Here is a 20,369-nt window from a genome sequence, read left to right on the forward strand (position 1 = left end):
CTACAGGTTACCGCTGGATCCCTGCAAACAGACACATGCAGAGAAATGATACTTGTTCTTGGTTTGTTTTGTTTGTTTTTTTTTACAATATTTACTGTTTTCTATAATGAATGTTAAAGGCTATAGGTATTCAGTTTTCCCTCCTGCAATTTGTGGAATTACATAACACAGATAAAACCATGACAGTCCAGTGTTTATTCACTGTGTCTTCTGTAGGCTAACAGAGCCTTTAAACAGATGAAGATTTACATTTAATTGCTTTATTAAAGTATAACAGGTTCATTTGTTGCTGAACCCTGCCTTAATGGAGCCTAACCCCCCCAACACAAAGGCACCTCAATCCACATACTACTGCACTAAATGGTGTGTTTGAAATAGTAATGGCACTAGTGATGGTGTAGTAATTTGACATGCTGTTCAATGCGATACATGTGGTTTGAGACGCAGCTGCAGAATGCAGCCACCCGCGGCTGTAAAGCCTGTGTACGAGAGAGTCTGACAGCTGGTTTATGTTTCAGTAACTGCACATGGTTAACGTTGGCTCTGTTGGCTCAGCAGACGGTTTGTGTGTGAAAGGAAGTTTTTTCAGTCTACAACATCAAACGCGAAGAGCTTTCTCTCATTAACTGATTACAGACCGAGGTAAATACAGAGCGAGATGGTCTACGGTTAGCAGCGCTGACGAGCTGAGGAAGTTTAAACTAGTGCTAATATCCTGCCTGCCAGCAATACGTCAGAGAACCCTAGAATTGTGGGGAATTTTTTTTGGTATTTTGGGTCAATTACAATTGCAATTATAAAGTATTTGCATGAGACAGTCACACATGGCGTTTGTTGTTATTTTCAGGAGACCCTGGGCTGCTCAGATATGCCATTGTTTGATATGTAAATGCTGACAGAATTTTGATATCTTTATGAATTTGGGTCATTTATGATCAAAAATGTACCCAGCGCCTGCTAAATTTAGTATTTTTTTAATTATAGAGATCTTGAAAACAGGTGCAGTCATAGTTATCTTTTCAGAAATTGTTAGTCTGGAGTGTCTGTGAGCTGAAAGTGCAATAATTTTGATGCTGATTCATTCTATTAGTTATTATGAGTAAAAATAAACAATTAGCATAAGGCGGAGATGTTTTTTATTGATTTTCTGTCTTCTTGGATTCAGGCCAAGCACTAAAACTCTGATACACAGCAGGACAGGATTTATTTTTAATTACACATTTTTAATACTCAAAATCTAGTGTAAACTGAAAGCCCTTTGTTTCTAATATGAAGGCTAAAAGCAGAGATGTAAAATAACAGTAGCGAGTGGGTTTGGGTGATTTTGGAGCTGATCTCTGGTTGATGGACGGTAACAGGTGGATGAAATCACTCTGGATGGTGAGGCAGAGTCTGATGATGATCTGATGAGTGAATAATGTCGCTGTTTTAACGCTTTGTTGGAATATGAAGGCCAAACAGCAGAGCAATAATATCAGGATTTTATCTCACTGATGCTGATGTCACAGTTCGATGACGTCATGTTAGCTAGTTAGGGGACGGGTCTGCTGAAGGTCCTGATATGTGTGTCATGTCTGTAGCTTAAACCGTTCTGAAGTTCAGAAGACTATAAGTGACCTCTGGGTCCTGAATGCTACTGATAGGAGAGTAGCAGGAGAGACCCTGTCCACCAGAAAAAACACCAACCAGAGGGTGTGAGTCAGTATTTAAACCCTGAATCTGCTTTACATTCAAAAGCTGTGGTGCTAATGGCCAACATGCTACAGTGGCTGACAGATAACGCTGACAGACGACTTCATACGCTTTACTGTGAGATCAGAGCTTTCCCTGTACTTTACTCTCAGCTGTGTGCTGCAGGGCTTTTGTGGTGGAGCAGAAGGTTTGGAGTGGAGTTGAAGTGGGACAACATCAGAGCAAAATACAAGATAGGCTGCTTTTGTTGTTAAGACGTGCACATAGCGCCATCTCCTGGCCAGAGTCTCCTCTCTGTCCACCTCTCTGCAGTTTTAAATGGACTCTTATGAACGTTTTTGGGTTGATGGTAATACGTATTAATACATATTTGTTTAGTCAGGTATGCATGAAGATAATATTATATCTAAATATATGAACATGGAAGTAAACACAGATGGGCCTGCAAAAAAACAACAAACAAAATAAGAGACCACAACATAAAGCAAAAAAAAACAAAAAAACACTGAGGCTTCTTCAACAATGTAATTCTTAAAGTCCTGCACATTTCCTTACATCACTGTTACACTGGAATATTACACCAGCCAGTTTACATTATCAGATTAATATGATTATTATTTCAAAGTGGAGCAGATTTACCTTTCAGTCTCTCTCTCTACCGATCTGTCTCTCTCTCTCTGTATATCTCTCTACCGATCTATCTCTCTCTCTCAGTCTCTCTCTCTACCGATCTATCTCTCTCTCTCAGTCTCTCTCTCTACCGATCTATCTCTCTCTCTCTCTCTCTGTATATCTCTCTACCTATCTATCTCTCCCTATATCTCTATCTCTCTCTCTCTGTATATCTCTCTACCGATCTATCTCTCTGTCTCTCTCTCTACCGATCTATCTCTCTCTCTCAGTCTCTCTCTCTCCCTGTATCTCTATCTCTCTCTATATATATCTCTCTACCGATCTATCTCTCCCTATATCTCCATCTCTCTCTCTCTGTTTATCTCTCTACCGATCTATCTCTCTCTCAGTCTCTCTCTCTACCAATCTATCTCTCTCTCTCTCAGTCTCTCTCTCTACCGATCTATCTCTCTGTATATATCTCTCTCTCTACCAATCTATCTCTCCCTGTATTTCTCTCTCTCTATATATCTCTCTACCGATCTATCTCTCTCTCTCAGTCTCTCTCTCTACTGATTTATCTCTCTCTCTCTCTCTCTGTATATCTCTCTACCGATCTATCTCTCCCTATATCTCTATCTCTCTCTCTCTGTATATCTCTCTACCGATCTATCTCTCTGTCTCTCTCTCTACCGATCTATCTCTCTCTCTCAGTCGCTCTCTCTCTCCCTGTATCTCTCTCTCTCTCTGTATATCTCTCTACCGATCTATCTCTCTCTCTCAGTCTCTCTCTCTCCCTGTATCTCTATCTCTCTCTATATATATCTCTCTACCGATCTATCTCTCCCTATATCTCCATCTCTCTCTCTCTGTTTATCTCTCTACCGATCTATCTCTCTCTCAGTCTCTCTCTCTACCAATCTATCTCTCTCTCTCTGTCTCTCTCTCTACCGATCTATCTCTCTGTATATATCTCTCTCTCTACCAATCTATCTCTCCCTGTATTTCTCTCTCTCTGTATATCTCTCTACCGATCTATCTCTCTCTGTATCTCTCAAGTTCAAGTTCAAAATAGCTTTATTAGCATGACTGTGAAGTACAGTATTGCTAAAGCATCACAACAGTAGAAGTGAACAACAAAAACAGTAAAAAAAAAAAACAGAATAAGATAAATAATAAGAACCAACATAAATAATAACCATATTAATTATTATAATCACAATCTCTCTCTCTGTATCTCTCTCTACCGATCTATCACTCTCTCTGTATCTCTCTCTCTCTCTCTCTCTGTATCTCTCTCTACCAATCTATCTCTCTCTGTATCTCTCTCTCTCTCTCTGTATCTCTCTCTACCGATCTATCTCTTTCTGTATCTCTCTCTCTCTCTCACACACACACACACACAGTTCATCTTATTGCAGCGTCAAGACGAGAGAGAAGCCGAGTTAAGACCACCTCACACTGAACGGTGGAGGTGACGCGAGCGCGACGCGACTCCAGCACGACTCATGATTTTATCCCGACTCTGTAAATTTGTCTGCGACAATGAAATCGTTTCGACGTTCGGTGTGACGCAGCATACAGCTCGGCAAACACTGGCGCTGAGGAGACGATACAGCTTAAAGAACGCGCGGCCATCGGTAATGTGGAGAGAGAGAGAGAGAGAGAGAGAGAGAGAGAGAGAGAGAGAGAGAGGGAGAGGGGAGAGAGAGAGGAATGACAGCGCTAGAACGGCACTTATCTAATCTATGCAAACTCACAGGATTAATTTACAGTGAGACATTTTAAACATTTTAACGTCTGGTCGAAAGCTCTGACCGGAAACCGGACAACGAAACTCGAAACCGTACTGTCCGGTCCGACCCGACCATCAGGCCGTTCACTAACAGGGGAACTCATCAGGTCAGAAAGTCCGTTCAGTTAGTTAAGACTTCAGTAAAACGTACTGAACTGATCTTCATTCAGATCAGTCAGAATCTACAGCTCAGATCTACAGATTTACCGTCTTTCTGTCCTGAACCGCTTTATGTTCCTCTCTGCACGGAACGGAGCCGCTGAGCTTCACTTTCACTGAAACTGCCGGATCAGCTCCCCTCAAACACGCCTCCCTTCGCCAAACCAGGGCCTTCTGTTCCCTCAGCACTTCCTGCAAGGCAGCAACACCGCTCCGCCCCATTTAGCTCTGAGCCAATCACGCACAACAGCTAATTAGCATACCATACGGGCATTGTGAAAGGACTCTTGCCCTGCAGTGGAAGAGCATCGACCTCGATCAGTTAAAACAGCCCAGTTCTGTTTACGTCTGTCTACATTACAGATTTATTTAATAGCAAAAGAGGTGCCGTTACAGCGTCTCCCGGGCTGACAACAATGGATAAACACTGCAAGGCTAATATAAATAGTATAAGATAGAAAAATGGTTATTTATATATATATATATATATATATATATATATATATATATATATATATATATTACAAAATCATTATTATTATATTATTAAATAACTTATATTACCCTTGCATTATGTGTCAAATGCTGTCAGTCTGGGGAGACACTGTATTACTGTAGCTACCCCTCTGGGACGTGCCTGTTTATTACTACCAGACTTTTCCCTCCCCAGTTTAGTCATGTCCGATTCCACACTGTGGAACAGAGTCCTGATGTCCAAGTGTGTTGAATGGGGAACCTTCAGACCACTTACTGACCACAACACCAAGCATGGTCGCCGTAGCCACACTCTATGGTCACTGTCACCTTGAGTTCTTGTCTTTGCTACTTTTTGTGGTCGATGTCCTCAGCTGTTACCGCTGCCACCATTTGTGATAAGCGTGGTCGCCACTTTGGTGGTGTTGTGGTCAATAAGTGGTCTGAAGGCTCCCCATTCAACAAACTTGGACATCAGAACTCTATTCCTCAGTGCTCTGAAGTTTATTGTGGTTTTGCATACAAAAGTATTTACACTTACAGTTGGGTCTGAGGCTGCAAAGCCCCGCAAACCTTCCCCAAACATACCTGAACTCCTCCACTGTCCCCCTTCCCTCTTAACCTGGGAGCCCCTGCCACATTAGCTCTGGGACATACCATTATTCACAGTCTAAGGGTGACAATAGAACAAACAATACACATATTAATGACCTATATACATACATACAATGGCCATTTTCTTCATATGTACACGTGCACATTTAACTTAGGAATGATACTGCTAGGCTGGCTGTATTTAACATTATATTTTCCTCTTCACAGGTACCAGTGACCTGGCTCCCCCCTCGCCTGGATCCCCCTGGACCTCAGGTAAGTAGAAGTTTAAATTAATACAATTAAATGCCTGTCATAATAAAAGTCATCTTAGCGTTGATTGAGAAAAGGTGAATTGCAGTCCTGGTGATGTGTTAGGGTAATCTAACATCATCACACACACGCTAACTAGTTCTCATCCAATCACACGACACTACCAGCGCTTGAATGATGAATGCTAGCACATGCTTCCTCCGAGTCACATGAAGCCGGACACCAAACTCCTGCTAAAGCAGCATCATTGAACGGCTTGATGCTGCCCAATGATGCTGTGTTAAATTATGTAAGACTTATTTTGTAACATCAGCTAACAGATGCCCACGCTGAGTGATGCGGAGAGGGAAGGTCATCCTACCCACCCATAGGGATCAAGGCCAATTATGCTCTCTTGTACTCTTGACCATAGAATTACTACCACATTCTGAAGTAAATCATATTTTATCTACAAGATCACTTTTGTTGTTAATCAGCTGGAGAGACCTCCCTTCTTATTAGCACTAGATCCATCATGAGTTTTTTGATAGCTTTATTCAATTTCAGTTTATTCAATTTTCATGTTTATGTTTTGGCAACATATGCTGCCATCCAGACGACGTCTTTTTCAGGGAAGGCCTTGATTGTTTCAGCAAGACGATGTCAAACCACATTCAGCATGGCTCTGTAGTAAAAGAGTCCAGGTGCTAAACTGACCTGCCTGCAGTCCAGACCTGTCACCACTGAGAACATCTGGCACATTATGAAATGAAAAATATGTCGGAAAAGAAAACCTGAACTGTTGATCAGCTGAAATCCTGTATCAAACAAGAACAGGAAAACATTTCACTTTCTAAACTACAGCAGTGTCTCCTCGGTTTGCAAACACTTACAGAGTGTTAAAGAAGAGGTGATGAAACACAGTGGTAAACAGGCCCCCGTCCAAACTTTTTTGGAACGTGTTGTTGGCATCAAATTTAAAATGGGCAAATATTTTTCAAAAAACAATAACATTTCTCAGTTTCAACATTTGATATGTTGTCTTTGTAGTATTTTCAATGAAATATAGAGTTTGAATGATTTGCATATCATTGCATTTTGTTTTTATTTACATTTTGCACAGCGTCCCAACTTTTTGAAAATATGATTGTATTAAGGAAGGTCTTTGTAGCGTAGAAAGGTACATAAATGACTGAATTGATTTTTTAACTTACTGAGCTCAAAGATCCTTCACTGTAGTTGAGAGTGTTTTCAAAAAACCTAGATGCTATGCTAATTAGCTGTTGTGCATGGTTGGCTCAGAGCTAAATGGGGTGGAGTAGCGTTGTACTGTTTTGTAGGAAGTGCTGCCTTTCAGGCCTCGCAGAAGGAGCAAAAGTCCTTTGTGTGAAACCAACACCAAGAAGCACTGGAACTACGGAAAGCGAAAAGGTCCAAAAAGGTGGTAGGGCTACGTGTTTTCACCCAATCGGCAACTAACAGTGCAAAAGTATTTCCTGGTATAATTACTGTTAAGATGTATGTATGTATGTATATTTCACGGAATCTCAGTTATGCCGTGTTTATCTCGGTATCGTGTGGCACGCAAAATGCTTTCTGATTAAGAATGATATTCATAACAAACATTGCTTTATTGACAAAACTTACTCTCACCAGATCTGCTGCTGTTAATGTGATACAGGCTTAAGAATGATCCAGACGCAGAGACAGTTTTAACACTTTCACTCTGACTCAGCAGAAATGTTCAGATGTCCCCTGCATACAGCTAAGAGGAGCGCCATCATGGACAGTAAACATGAGGATGAAATATATATTCGTATTAATGTCTAATACACTAGCATTAATTACTTCAGAACTAAGCAGAAAATTGTTTACCATTTCAGCTTCCTTCCCAAATACAGAAAAGATAAGTTCCATAATGGACATCATGTCTGGATGAAATGCCTAGTTATAATAATCAATGATACATTATAATAGTCAATCTGGAACTAAGCAGATCAGTGAAGCTCCGTTCTCAATGCCAGTCATGTAAATGAGTAAGTAATTTATTTATAGAGCTCATTTAAAACCGAAGCGCTGTACACATATGATCCAATAAACAAATACGTAAACACACAACATATACACCAATGCACACATAATCACAAACACCTACGTAACTCAAAAAGCTAACCTGTAAAATAGGTTTTATAATCTTGTTTTATCCAAGAGCTACTGATCTAAAGACCTCATGGAGCTGGAAGGAGAACAAGGTTTTAGTACCTCTGAGATATAAGAGGGCGCAGCTCCTTTAAGGGCTTTGACAACAAATCAAGGAACCTTGAACTGTACTGAACAGGAAGTCAGTGGAGGGAGGTTAAAACTGGAACAATGTGCTTCCTTTTCTTAGTGCCCATGATCTCACAGCTGAACTGTGAAGTCTTACTGACACCAATGTAACGTCCACTGTGGTAATCCAAGTGAGATTAAATGAGGGCGTGTATAATCCACTCCAAATCCTGAGGAGTAAGAAAGGATTTCACTTTGGCGACTGACCTGAGCTGGTGGAAACTACTTTTGATGAAGAATCAATTTGCCTGTCAAACTTAAAGTCTTAATCAAAAACCACACCAAGGTTCTGGATCTGAGGTTTCACATATTCTGACAATACTCCAAAACTTTTTCGTAAGATGTCACAAGACTTGAATGGGCCAAAAAGCATAAATACAAAGCAGTTCAATCTCACCGACACACTGTAGACGCTTAAGTGAGCACAAGTCAGTTGGCCTCAGAGGGAGATAAAGCTGTGTATCATCTGCGTAACAGTAAGACAGGATGTTATACTTTCTAATGATACTAACCAAAGGAAACAGATATAGTGAGAAGGGTACTGGCTCTAGTATTGATCCTTGGGGTACCTCATACCTCAATACAATTTCCAACAATTACTGCAGATGTTCTATGACTAAGATAGGACTTAAAGCAGTTTAGCACTTGCTTCCCCAGAGAGACCCACTGTGTGCTGAAGATGATCAATGAGGATGTTATGATCAACAGTGAGTTTGTTTACATGCATTTAATAATCCAGTAACTGGAGAAAAAAATATTTATTTATTTAGCGATTTTAACGACAGGTGTTGTCACAAAGCAGCTTTACTGAGAAATCTGGGTCTGAGCCCCCATCAGCGTCGCCAATGACAACAGTGGCAGGAAAAACTCCCTAAGAGGAAACCGCAAGAGGAGGAAACCTTGAGAGGAACCAAGACTCAGAAGGGGAACCCATCCTCCTCTGGTTGACACCGAACAGCAAACAATGACACAACAAGAGCAAAATGAACAGATAATAATATTTGACCATTAATATAAAATATTAAAATAGAGAAAAGGGAGAAACAGACAGTCACTGGACAGAAGTGTTTAGATTAAGCAATGATAACTGATCACTACTGTCAGAGCCGATCAGAGTAACAATGAGAAACACGTCTCATAAACAAAATCATAAAACAAAGACCAAAAAATACTAATAAGTGAACTGCATGTCAGGATTTTGGTTATTAAAAAAAAACACCTTCACTGAAGTTATTAGCATGTTATAAAGGGAGAAACAGCATTATTTGGTTAGTTTGTTAAACATAAAGCATTATTAATCTGTTTTATTTACATTTACACTCCAGTCAGTGTTTTATCTCTTTAAAGTAAATGTGAACTTTTACACAGTATTTTAAATATGGTTGTTACTTTTAAACCACTTAAAAACATTAAAAACAAACATATGTTCATCTTCATTTTCTGCTGTTTTACTCTTTTATGTATATGATAATGTATACTTAATAATGTATATTTAATAACAGCTTGTTAAAATATTTTTGCATCTTTACAATGTTTAAAAAATAACCCATTAAATGAACATAATGTTAATATAGAAAAAAATATTAAATTAAAACCATAACTAAACTGCCCTTCATTATAACATGTTAAAAACATTCAGTGAATGTGTCTCTTTGTCTTTACTACTGAACTCATGTCATGCAGTTCCAGATGCAGCCACATGAGGACAGTGTTGGGCTGTTTATTAATATTTCTGGCTCATCTCTGTGTAATAAACTTGACAATCTGCAGCTACTAATCAAGACTAAAGCACTTTTCCCTCTCATCTGGTTTCTGCTGTAAGGAGCTTTTCCTGCAGCATAACTGACCACTGAATGATGATGGACCCAAACAGAACCAGAGGTGAACCAAACATGCCAAGATGTCAACACATCTGCATAAACACACTACATCACACAGAGAAGCTTAACTGAGACAAACAGGCTTAAACAGGACGGACAAAATAACTAAACACAACAAAATGTCAGTTTAAAAGAGTTAAATACAGGAATGGAGAGAGAACAGAGAGAGGTGGGGGAGGGGCACCCACAGGTCTATCCTTCATATGTAAATGATATGTAAATGAGACAGAATATGCGTATAGAAGGTGAGTGAGAGTTCCAGAGTTAGAGCTGTTGTGATGTAGACTGGGATCAGTTCACTGATATAAAGATGAGCTGAGCCCAATGGCACTGGTTCCATTCAGTCAATTGTGGCTGTGTCCATGTGGGTCTGACCAAACAGGACAGTGTGCAGATGGACATAAACAGGTCCTTCACAAGACCAGAGAATCTCTATTCTGGTGAACTCTCACTCAGTGAGCTGTTTCAGGAAGATCAGACACTAGAGGGCGCTCACAACAAAATCTAGGATGAATGGAGTTCTGTGAAGCTTTTGTACAAAACTGTAGTTTATGAACAATTATTTAATATTTATATATATTATTTATACTGATGATGTCAGTGGGTGAGAACTGCTTCACTCAGCCAATAAGGTCAATCGGCTCATCACCAGATCAGCACTTAGTAGCAGTTATGCTCAGGGATGTTCACAGACATTTTGAGGGGCTACCCCACCCGACCCCTCCAATCTTAGGTGTCACTCATCAGCACGTACCTGAGAGGTGTAAAATGGTCATTTAACTAACCACAAATACATTTTACAATTGTAAATAGTTTTAATTGAATTCATTTAAAAAAATGAATGAAATTAAAAACACTGCACATTGTTACTGTAAGTTAACACAGTATTGCAGATACAGTTCCTAACTAGTTTAAGCAGCTATATGACATTTCATGCTGCCATCTACCAATTTGATTGTAAGACCTGTATTGTGATCACAACATGATACAGTGGTCCTTCTCATCTCATAATGAAAAACAAGGTGACTTCTATCAGCTACATCTGCTTGACGGTTGAAAATTGACCCTTTTGTTGCCAAATGAAGGCTAAAGCAGAGAGCTGATAGCAGGTTTTACAGTGATCTGGCTGTGTTTGTGCTGTATTTCTGGGTTGTGGGATGTTAGAGCTGGTTTCTGTCACTCTGGCTGATGGCTGGTCCCTCTGAGTGCTCTGATGTGAATGATGTCGCTATTTTTAACCCTTTGTTTATAACATAAAGGCTAAAAGCAGAGATGTAATATAACAGTAGTGAGTGGGTTTGGGTGATTTTGGAGCTGATCTCTGGTTGATGGACGGTCACAGCTGGATGAAATCACTGAGGCAGAGTCTGATGATGATCTGATGTGTTAATCATGTCGCTGTTTTAACCCTTTGTTGGAAAATGAAGGGCAAAAAACAGAGCAATAATATCAGGATTTTGGGTGATTTTCCGAGCCAAATTACTCACTGATCCTGACGTCACAGCTTGATGACGTCATGTTAGCTAGTTAGGGGGCGGGATGGCTGAATGGTCTGATAGGTGTATCATGTCTGTAGCTTAAACCGTTCTGAAGTTAATGAAGGCTAGAAATCAACTACATTTTTGGCGTTCTAAGGGTTAACCACAAGCTGAATGAAGCATGTTCAAGAACTTAGCGAGCAGCTAATGTCACAAGCTAAAAAGGCGCTAATGCCCACATTAGCTTGTTTCATATCACAAGCTAATTAACTTCTTTTAAGCCAAGAAATTGAGCTTCTTTTAAGCTCAATTTAGAACATTAAACTTGTTAGCTTCTTTGGCTAATGTGATGCAAATGTGACAAGCTGTTTTGTTCCAAAGCACATGGAGAGATTTTTATTTTGGATTTTAGTTTGGATGCTACACAGTCACATGACAGGAGGCATAGGGCGTGACGAATCAACAGAAACCAGACGCTCGTGGATAAAAAGCACAATAGCAGGTTTACTTTTAGAATCACAGTCCAAAAACGTAGTCAAATAACAGGTGTGGGTCAAATCCAGCAAACACAGCAGAAGTGTTATGATGAGCATAACACCAGACAAACAATCACAAAAGGGTAAGGCAAAAGACGCAGTCGTAGAGGCAGGCAAAAAGGTCAAAACATGAATCAAAACAGTCCAGCAAAAGTATAAAGGGATCGAGTAAAAGGCAGAGTAAAAAAAAACAAAGCAAACAGTCAAAAAACAGGATACAAACAGCAATGATGAATGCTCAGTAGTTTACGGTGAAACAATACCTCGCAACTAGACAGAACTAAAGGCCGGGCTTATAAACTAAACTCAAGGAGTCATATGATTGCACACACAGGTGATACACATTAGTATTCGGGTGACTGAGATCGCGGATAGGAGCGCGATAGAGAGTCAGAAGTCATGTGATTCCCCAGAGCATTCTGGGTAATGGAGTCCAAGCCGTACTCCGGTTCTGAGGGATGTATCTCAGTCATGTTGTATTTATGCAGCCACAACAGCAAAAATAACACATTATTATTATTATTATTATTATTATTATTATTATTTCCTGGCCTTGTGCATGCCTTTGGTTAGGCAACTGTACTACATCCAAAAAACTACTTACTGTAGAACAATGGAAAAATAGCAACAGGGAAATCTGATAAACACACTAGGATTTTAGCCAATAATTATTATTGATCACATATATACCAAGTTATCTATCTGTACACATACACAAACAAAACTGAAGAGTGAAAAGCTGCTCCAGAAGCAATAAACAAGTTCAAACAATTAAACTATCATGTGCACTATAAAAGCTCAAAAAAAATAAAAATAAATAATTTAATTTAATGTTACAAATACTGCAAGTAAATATTGTAAACAGCTTCTATTAATATTTAATTTTTATCTTATTCACTTAGATTTCAGATTATTTTCTGCATGTAAACACTCTTAAACTTAAACTTAACTTTAAACAACTTAAATACTTATATCTGTTTACCTTTAATCTGTTCACTCCCATTCACCTCTCTCTAGTGCCCTCTAGTGATCTACAGTGAGGTTTTTGGTATAATGGGGTGAACAGGAAATGTTCTGATTCCCCATAATCTGTCTCTGATCACCACTCAGGCTCTCTAAACCTCAGCCAGTCTACCTCACCTCCAGTCCTGCAGGGTCACTGCACAGTTCAGTGTTCTTCTGCTCTAAAGCACCTGATTCAGCTCCTCCTTTAATGATCAAGCCCTTACAGAGATGAATGAGGTGTTCCTCCAGAAGTGGATTTGAGGAACACAGCAGTGACCACTGGAACCTGATTCACATACATTTACCATCAAACACATAAACCTCACACACCTCATTACTTCTGATTTAGATTTACAGACATTTACCATCAAACACATAAACCTCTCACACCTCATTACTTCTGATTTAGATTTACAGACATTTACCGTCAAACACATAAACATCACACACCTCATTACTTCTGATTTAGATTTACAGACATTTACCGTCAAACACATAAACGTCACACACCTCATTACTTCTGATTTAGATTTACAGACATTTACCGTCAAACAGATAAACCTCTCTCACCTCATTACTTCTGATTCAGATTTACAGACATTTACCGTCAAACACATAAACCTGACACACCTCATTACTTCTGATTCAGATTACAGACATTTACCGTCAAACACATAAACCTGACACACCTCATTACTTCTGATTCAGATTACAGACATTTACCGTCAAACACACAAACCTCTCACACCCCATTACTTCAGATTTAGATTTACAGACATTTACCATGAAACAGATAAACCTCTCACACCTCATTACTTCTGATTTAGATTTATGACAGAATTCAATTCTACAGAGTTTATTTTGAATTAAACATATAAAAATAATTGAAAATACATGACCACACACATAATAAGTAGAATATCCTGGACATTTTAAATTACATTACAATCCTGGTTTTCTGATTTGGTGACATTACAAGTGTAATATAAATATGAAAGTATATGGAATATATAGGGCCTGCAAAAAAAAAAAAAGCTTGCACACTCTAATATTTCGTTGGACTGCTTTTAGCTTTGATCACGGCTCACATTAACCTGGCATTGTTTCAACAACTGTATGCAACAGTATAACATTTACTTTAGTCCAGAGCTGCATTCATGTTTGGCCGAGATCTTGTATTGACGACGGTCTTCTCCAGCACATCCCAAAGTTTTTAAATGGGCTCTCTGTCTTTCACAGTTTGATCCTGATTAATGTTAGTATTGTCATCCTTACTCATCAGACCATGTGAGCTTTTTCCATTGGTCCAGAGTCCAGTCTTCATGCTCCCTTGCAAATTGAAGCTTTTTCCAAATAGCCTCACTGTGGTTTTCTTATGGCCACACAGCTGTTTAAAGCCAATCCTGTGAAATCTTGTCACATTGCACATTGGAAATTACTTTCACTATTAAACATAGCTGTGAGTTTTACTGTTGATGTTTTACAATTCAAATTTCAACTTTGTCAACTTAAAGTGTTCATTCAACATTTTACTTCTGACCACATTTCTTCCATGAAGTTGATGGTTCAGTATTATCCTCCCCAGTTTTAATAATTCATTGGACAGTTATTAACCCAGTTCTAATCATTTCAGCAATCTCTTTAGTTGCTATCTTTGCATGATGCAGGCCAATAATTTGACCCTTCTGAAACACAGTAACATCTTTTCCATGTCTGGTTTAGAGCGTTGAGCTCGTGTCGTTAGTGTTTATAAACTCTATCGGTGTTTCCGTTGGTTTAGAGCGTTGAGCTCATGTTAGTGTTTATAAACTCTATCGGCATTTCCGCTGGTTTAGAGCGTTGAGCTCATGTCGTTAGTGTTTATAAACTCTATCGGCATTTCCGCTGGTTTAGAGCGTTGAGCTCATGTCGTTAGTGTTTATAAACTCTATGGGCGTTTCCGCTGGTTTAGAGCGTCGAGCTCGTGTCGTTAGTGTTTATAAACTCTATGGGTGTTTCCGCTGGTTTAGAGCGTTGAGCTCGTGTCGTTAGTGTTTATAAACTCTATGGGCGTTTCCGCTGGTTTAGAGCGTTGAGCTCATGTTAGTGTTTATAAACTCTATCGGCGTTTCTGCTGGTTTAGAGCGTTGAGCTCATGTTAGTGTTTATAAACTCCATGGGCATTTCCGCTGGTTTAGAGCGTTGAGCTCATGTCGTTAGTGTTTATAAACTCTATCGGCGTTTCTGCTGGTTTAGAGCGTTGAGCTCATGTTAGTGTTTATAAACTCCATGGGCATTTCCACTGGTTTAGAGCGTTGAGCTCATGTTAGTGTTTATAAACTCTATCGGCGTTTCCACTGGTTTAGAGCGTTGAGCTCATGTTAGTGTTTATAAACTCTATGGGCGTTTCCGCTGGTTTAGAGCGTTGAGCTCATGTTAGTGTTTATAAACTCTATCGGCGTTTCCGCTGGTTTAGAGCGTTGAGCTCGTGTCGTAAGTGTTTATAAACTCTATCGGCGTTTCCGCTGGTTTAGAGCGTTGAGCTCATGTCGTTAGTGTTTATTAACTCTATCTGTGTTTCCGCTGGTTCAGAGAATTGAGCTCGTGTCGTTAGTGTTTATAAACTCTATCGGCGTTTCCGCTGGTTTAGAGCGTTGAGCTCATGTTGTTAATGTTTATTAACTCTATCGGCGTTTCCGCTGGTTTAGAGCGTTGGGCTCATGTTAGTGTTTATAAACTCTATCGGCGTTTCCGCTGGTTTGGAGCGTTGAGCTCATGTTGTTAGTGTTTATAAACTCTATGGGCGTTTCCGCTGGTTTAGAGCATTGAACTCATGTCGTTAGTGTTTATAAACTCTATTGGCGTTTCCGCTGGTTTAGAGCGTTGAGCTCGTGTCGTTAGTGTTTATAAACTCTATCGGCGTTTCCGCTGGTTTAGAGCGTTGAGCTCGTGTCGTTAGTGTTTATAAACTCTATCGGCGTTTCCGCTGGTTTAGAGCGTTGAGCTCTTGTTAGTGTTTATAAACTCTAACGGCGTTTCCGCTGGTTTAGAGCGTTGAGCTCATGTCGTTAGTGTTTATAAACTCTATCTGCGTTTCCGCTGGTTTAGAGCGTTGAGCTCTTGTTAGTGTTTATAAACTCTAACGGCGTTTCTGCTGGTTTAGAGCGTTGAGCTCATGTCGTTAGTGTTTATAAACTCTGTGGGAGTTTCCGCTGGTTTAGAGCGTTGAGCTCATGTTGTTAGTGTTTATAAACTCTATCGGCGTTTCCGCTGGTTTAGAGCGTTGAGCTCATGTTGTTAGCGTTCATAAGAGCGGAACAGAGCAGATCAGCTGGATGGTGTTCAGATGCTGTAAGACAGAGAAGAGCAGAGAATCGTCAGACATGAACTCACACTGATGTGTCTTTCAATACCAATATATCTAGAACCTGTCCAGTCATGTAATGGACTTCCATGAAGTAAAAACTACAATTTAATCCATTAAAGAATGAGAAACATCAAAACTTCTCCAGTTAGAGTTTTAGTGATGAATATTTACGGTTTGCTCCATCAGGGTCTAAACTCCATCTTATATATTGAGTTTATCTTCTTACAGAATCACTGAACTGAGTTGAAATAGTGAGTATAAACACAAACTAACAATCATATTTCACTGCAAATTAACTGGTTTCATAAGGGTTTATATAACAGACCAATTAATTAGAGCATGTTTGTGCTACAATTAAATAATATTTGAAATAATATCTGTCATTTTTATTACAACACACACACACACAATCTAAACTAAACATATTTATTCACTTATACACACCTCTAGATTATGCACACAGCACATTTTCTGTGAGTGTGCACATGTGTGGGGGTATTTGTGTGTGTGTTTATGTATGTTTATATGTGTGAATGTGTGCGAATATGTGTACAAGTATTAGTGTGTGTGTGTGTGTGTGTGTGTGTGTGTGTGTGTGTGTGTATAGAGACAGTAAGTCAGTAACTCACTGTAGTTTCTCCAGTTTACAGTGTGGATCCTCCAGTAGATCAGAGAGCAGCATCACTCCTGACTCTCCTTGTTCATTGTAGTTCAGGTTCAGTTCTCTCAGTTGAGATATCGGCATTTCAAATAAGTGCTTTCTCATTGACACAGCAATGGGAAAAACCCACTGCTCAGCACTCAGCTTTATGCTAACATCACCAACTATTTATAAGAATCAAGTCTCTCCTGGTAAACATGAACAATCTATTTAAAAATTCTTTATTGCTTATTCATTTGATATTTCATTCAGAATATTAAAAAAAAATCTAAACTTTATTTGACTGAAAGAAAAACCTAAATCTTGATCAATCATGAAAAAAATATTTTTCTCAAATCCATATGTGCCACAATTGCTGGCAACCCTAGAAATTCTTATGAGTGAAATCTAACTGAAGTATAATCTCATTCATATTTTATGTTTTAAAGTTATTAGGAACACAAATGGTTAGCTATGACTTCCTGTTTCAGTATAAATATGAGATTTTTGGCAACAGTGTAGACACAAAGATAGCTCTGCAGAAAAGTACCCCATCCCCACTGTGAAGTATGGTGGTGGATCTGTGATGTGGAGCTGTTTCCAAAGGCCCTGGACAGTTTATTCAGATACATTGTGTCACAGACTCCATCAAGTACCAGCAGAAAGAAAATCAAAACCTCACTGCCTCAGCCAGGAAGCTTAATCTGGGCCATGGCTGGATCTTCCAGCAGGACAATGATCCAAAGCACAACTAAAATCAACACAACATACAACCCCATTTCCAAAAAAGAACAATTGTGATGTGTGTCTGTGCTGGTAATACTTTACTGCAGTGTTTCCTAAACTGTGTTATGCATATTCCAAATTACATTGGGGGCTCCTGGGGACATTTAAACTTTGAATATTTCAAGTGTCCATGTAATATTTCAAGATCTACTACAAGTGTCTGTGTTTTACTGTTGAAGTTTTTGCATATTTTGAATAGAGGATGGTCAGTTTGGGTTACAAGACAACATTAATTAAAAATTAAATAAAAAAAACATTTTTTCTGGCCCACAGATTTGATGAGATTTTTTAATATGGCCCTTTTACTGGTTGAGTTTGACACCCCTGCTCTAGAGGGAGCCAGAAGGCTCTCTAATTTGTAGCTCACGATAATGACCAAAGAGGCACTAGATACAATTTAATTGCAGTTCAGTAAATGTGCCACAGGGACAATCAAGGGCAATTTTAAACATCCTGAGACTGCAATTGTTTAATTTGGCCACCATAAAATTTTACTAGAGACATCAACAAGAATACCTTAGGTAGCACCCTGAATAGTCTACACTGTAAAAAAGTCCTAATTTTACAGGAAATAACCCTTAAATTTTTACTGTAATTTTCTGTTTTTTTTTATTGAATTCAAAATTCTGTAAGATTATGGATAACATCTGTAAATTAAGAGCCCAACTGTTATTTTAATGATTCTGCCAATAATGAAAATGAAAATTGTTTGTTTGTTTATTTTTGTTTTTTTGTACATTACATGCAAATTTCTGGAAAAAGACAATAACTGTCTGTAATTTAATACGTAGCACATTATATAAAGGTTTGTGTCCATACTAACAATTTAACGTTTTTTCTTCATACTTTCAAGCTAAATGTTATTAGTTTTATATTTTTGTTTAATTTCATATTTAAACTCTATAATAGATACAAATTTAACAGACATGTTAAACATAATGCATAGTCTTTTTTAAAGAGTACAAAGCCACACTGCTCTCAAGGTTGCAACTTTAGGCATGTTGTGGCTCTCAGACATCAGGAGGGACTGCGTCCTAAAAAGCCTGGTCATTTATTTGAACGATGTACAATTTATCTCAAGATATTATGAATAACTAGATATTCAGGATCTCAAGATACCAGTGAAAATTACACCATGTTATTTACAAATTAGTGGTAAAATTGCTGCATGTCATGTAATTAGAGATTAATAAATTACCAAAATATGCACTTTCACTAAATCTGTGCAATAAAGTGAAAGCAAAAGTTTCATGAAGGTGGTGCTGTACAAACTTTAGAACTGACAAAAATATGTTACGATTCCAATCTAATGATTCAGCACTTAATCAGCTTTATTAATTGCCATGATTAGATATAACCAGGAGGAGTCTTTGATTTACTGATTTGGTTAGACTCTGATTTCTGATATCTTGGAAGAAAACTGATGTCTAGAGCCATAAATATGTAGCTTAATGATGTTCTGTGGGTTTTCAGAGGGACTCAGACAAGGTTAACATGCCAGGACATGATAGAAGTGCTTTATAAAGGATTGTTTGGCAGTCGCTGCTGCCAGTCATTTGACCATTTTTTTACGATATCTTTTTTTTTACAGTGTACTGTAGTCAGCTGAAACTCAGAGATAGTTATGTTATGGGGTTTGAGCAGCACACAGAATGGAATGGAAATGCTAAAGTAAAGACTGATCTAGGTTTAAATTAAAAGGGTGACACAATAACACAGTGTGGAGACGGAACCATATACCGAAGTGATGGTGCCTTACTGCTTATTTGTAGAGGGTAAGAGCTGCGGGGCTGTGTATGCGTGTACTGGATGATCCCTGGTTGGGGCAATGCTATCTGAGAGGTGAACTCTGAGAGTGTCGCATCTAACTGGACCTAGCTGGTCAAGGGAGGAGACCAGGTGACTCGGTCAGCCCTTTGTGAGGATGACGTCAGGCCACAGTTTGCCAAAGGCCTCTGAAGCAAACTTCAGTGCTGTCTTATTTCTGTCCATAATTCTTAAACTACTACAGCAGATTTAACAATGACCTATCATTGGCCAATTAAAACCTCCAAAATGAAGTGACGGAACTTAAAAACAAATGCAGCCAGCTTGGTTAGACTGTTTAACGTGCAAATGCAGTGAGTCTAATAATTAACAACACCTCCATCAGACTGTCTGTCAGATTACTGTGTGAGTGAAGATAATAAAAATGAACTGAACAAAGACAAAAAACTGAGACACAAAACAAAAATAAAAAATCTTAACTTCTCCGTCTGTTACATCTTCTCTATCTTTCTTTTTTTGATTTCTCCCATGTTGTTGCCATGACATCCAGTTTGATTGGTGGTTTGCTGAAGGTGCAGTCATTGGAGTACAGGAAGTGATGTTATGGTGAGATCACACAGTCCTGTGCTGCAGCCATGTTCAAAGATTTGATGAATACGAACCCAAACACACACACATAGTACCATGTAGAACCTTATACTGAGTGTGTGTTTGTACTAAGACATCCTCTCCTCATAATCCTCTGTGTGTGACAGCAGATCAGCTGGATGGTGTTCAGATACTGTAAGACAGAGAAAAAGACAGAATCATTGGACATGGACTCAGACTGATAGGTCATTCAACGCCAGCACACCTAGAACCTGTCCAGTCCTGTCATGGACTTCATGAAGAAAATCAAACACAATGTAAAATTTAACTCACTAAAGAATGAAAAACATCAAAGCTGCTCCAGTTAGAGTTTTAGTGATGAATATTTAAGGTTTGATCCATCAGAGTCTAAACTTCATCTGAAATATAGAGTTTAC

General features: G+C 38.9%; 1 protein-coding gene across 1 annotated transcript in view; it reads right to left on the minus strand.

Moving 5' to 3' along the window:
* Positions 1 to 20,369, minus strand: part of LOC118822254 (NACHT, LRR and PYD domains-containing protein 12-like) — a 69,486-nt gene that overhangs the window by 29,205 nt on the left and 19,912 nt on the right. The gene's annotated exons all lie outside the window — the stretch shown is intronic.

Source organism: Colossoma macropomum, unplaced genomic scaffold (assembly GCF_904425465.1).
Source record: "Colossoma macropomum unplaced genomic scaffold, Colossoma_macropomum, whole genome shotgun sequence".
Taxonomy (NCBI): Eukaryota; Metazoa; Chordata; class Actinopteri; order Characiformes; family Serrasalmidae; genus Colossoma; species Colossoma macropomum.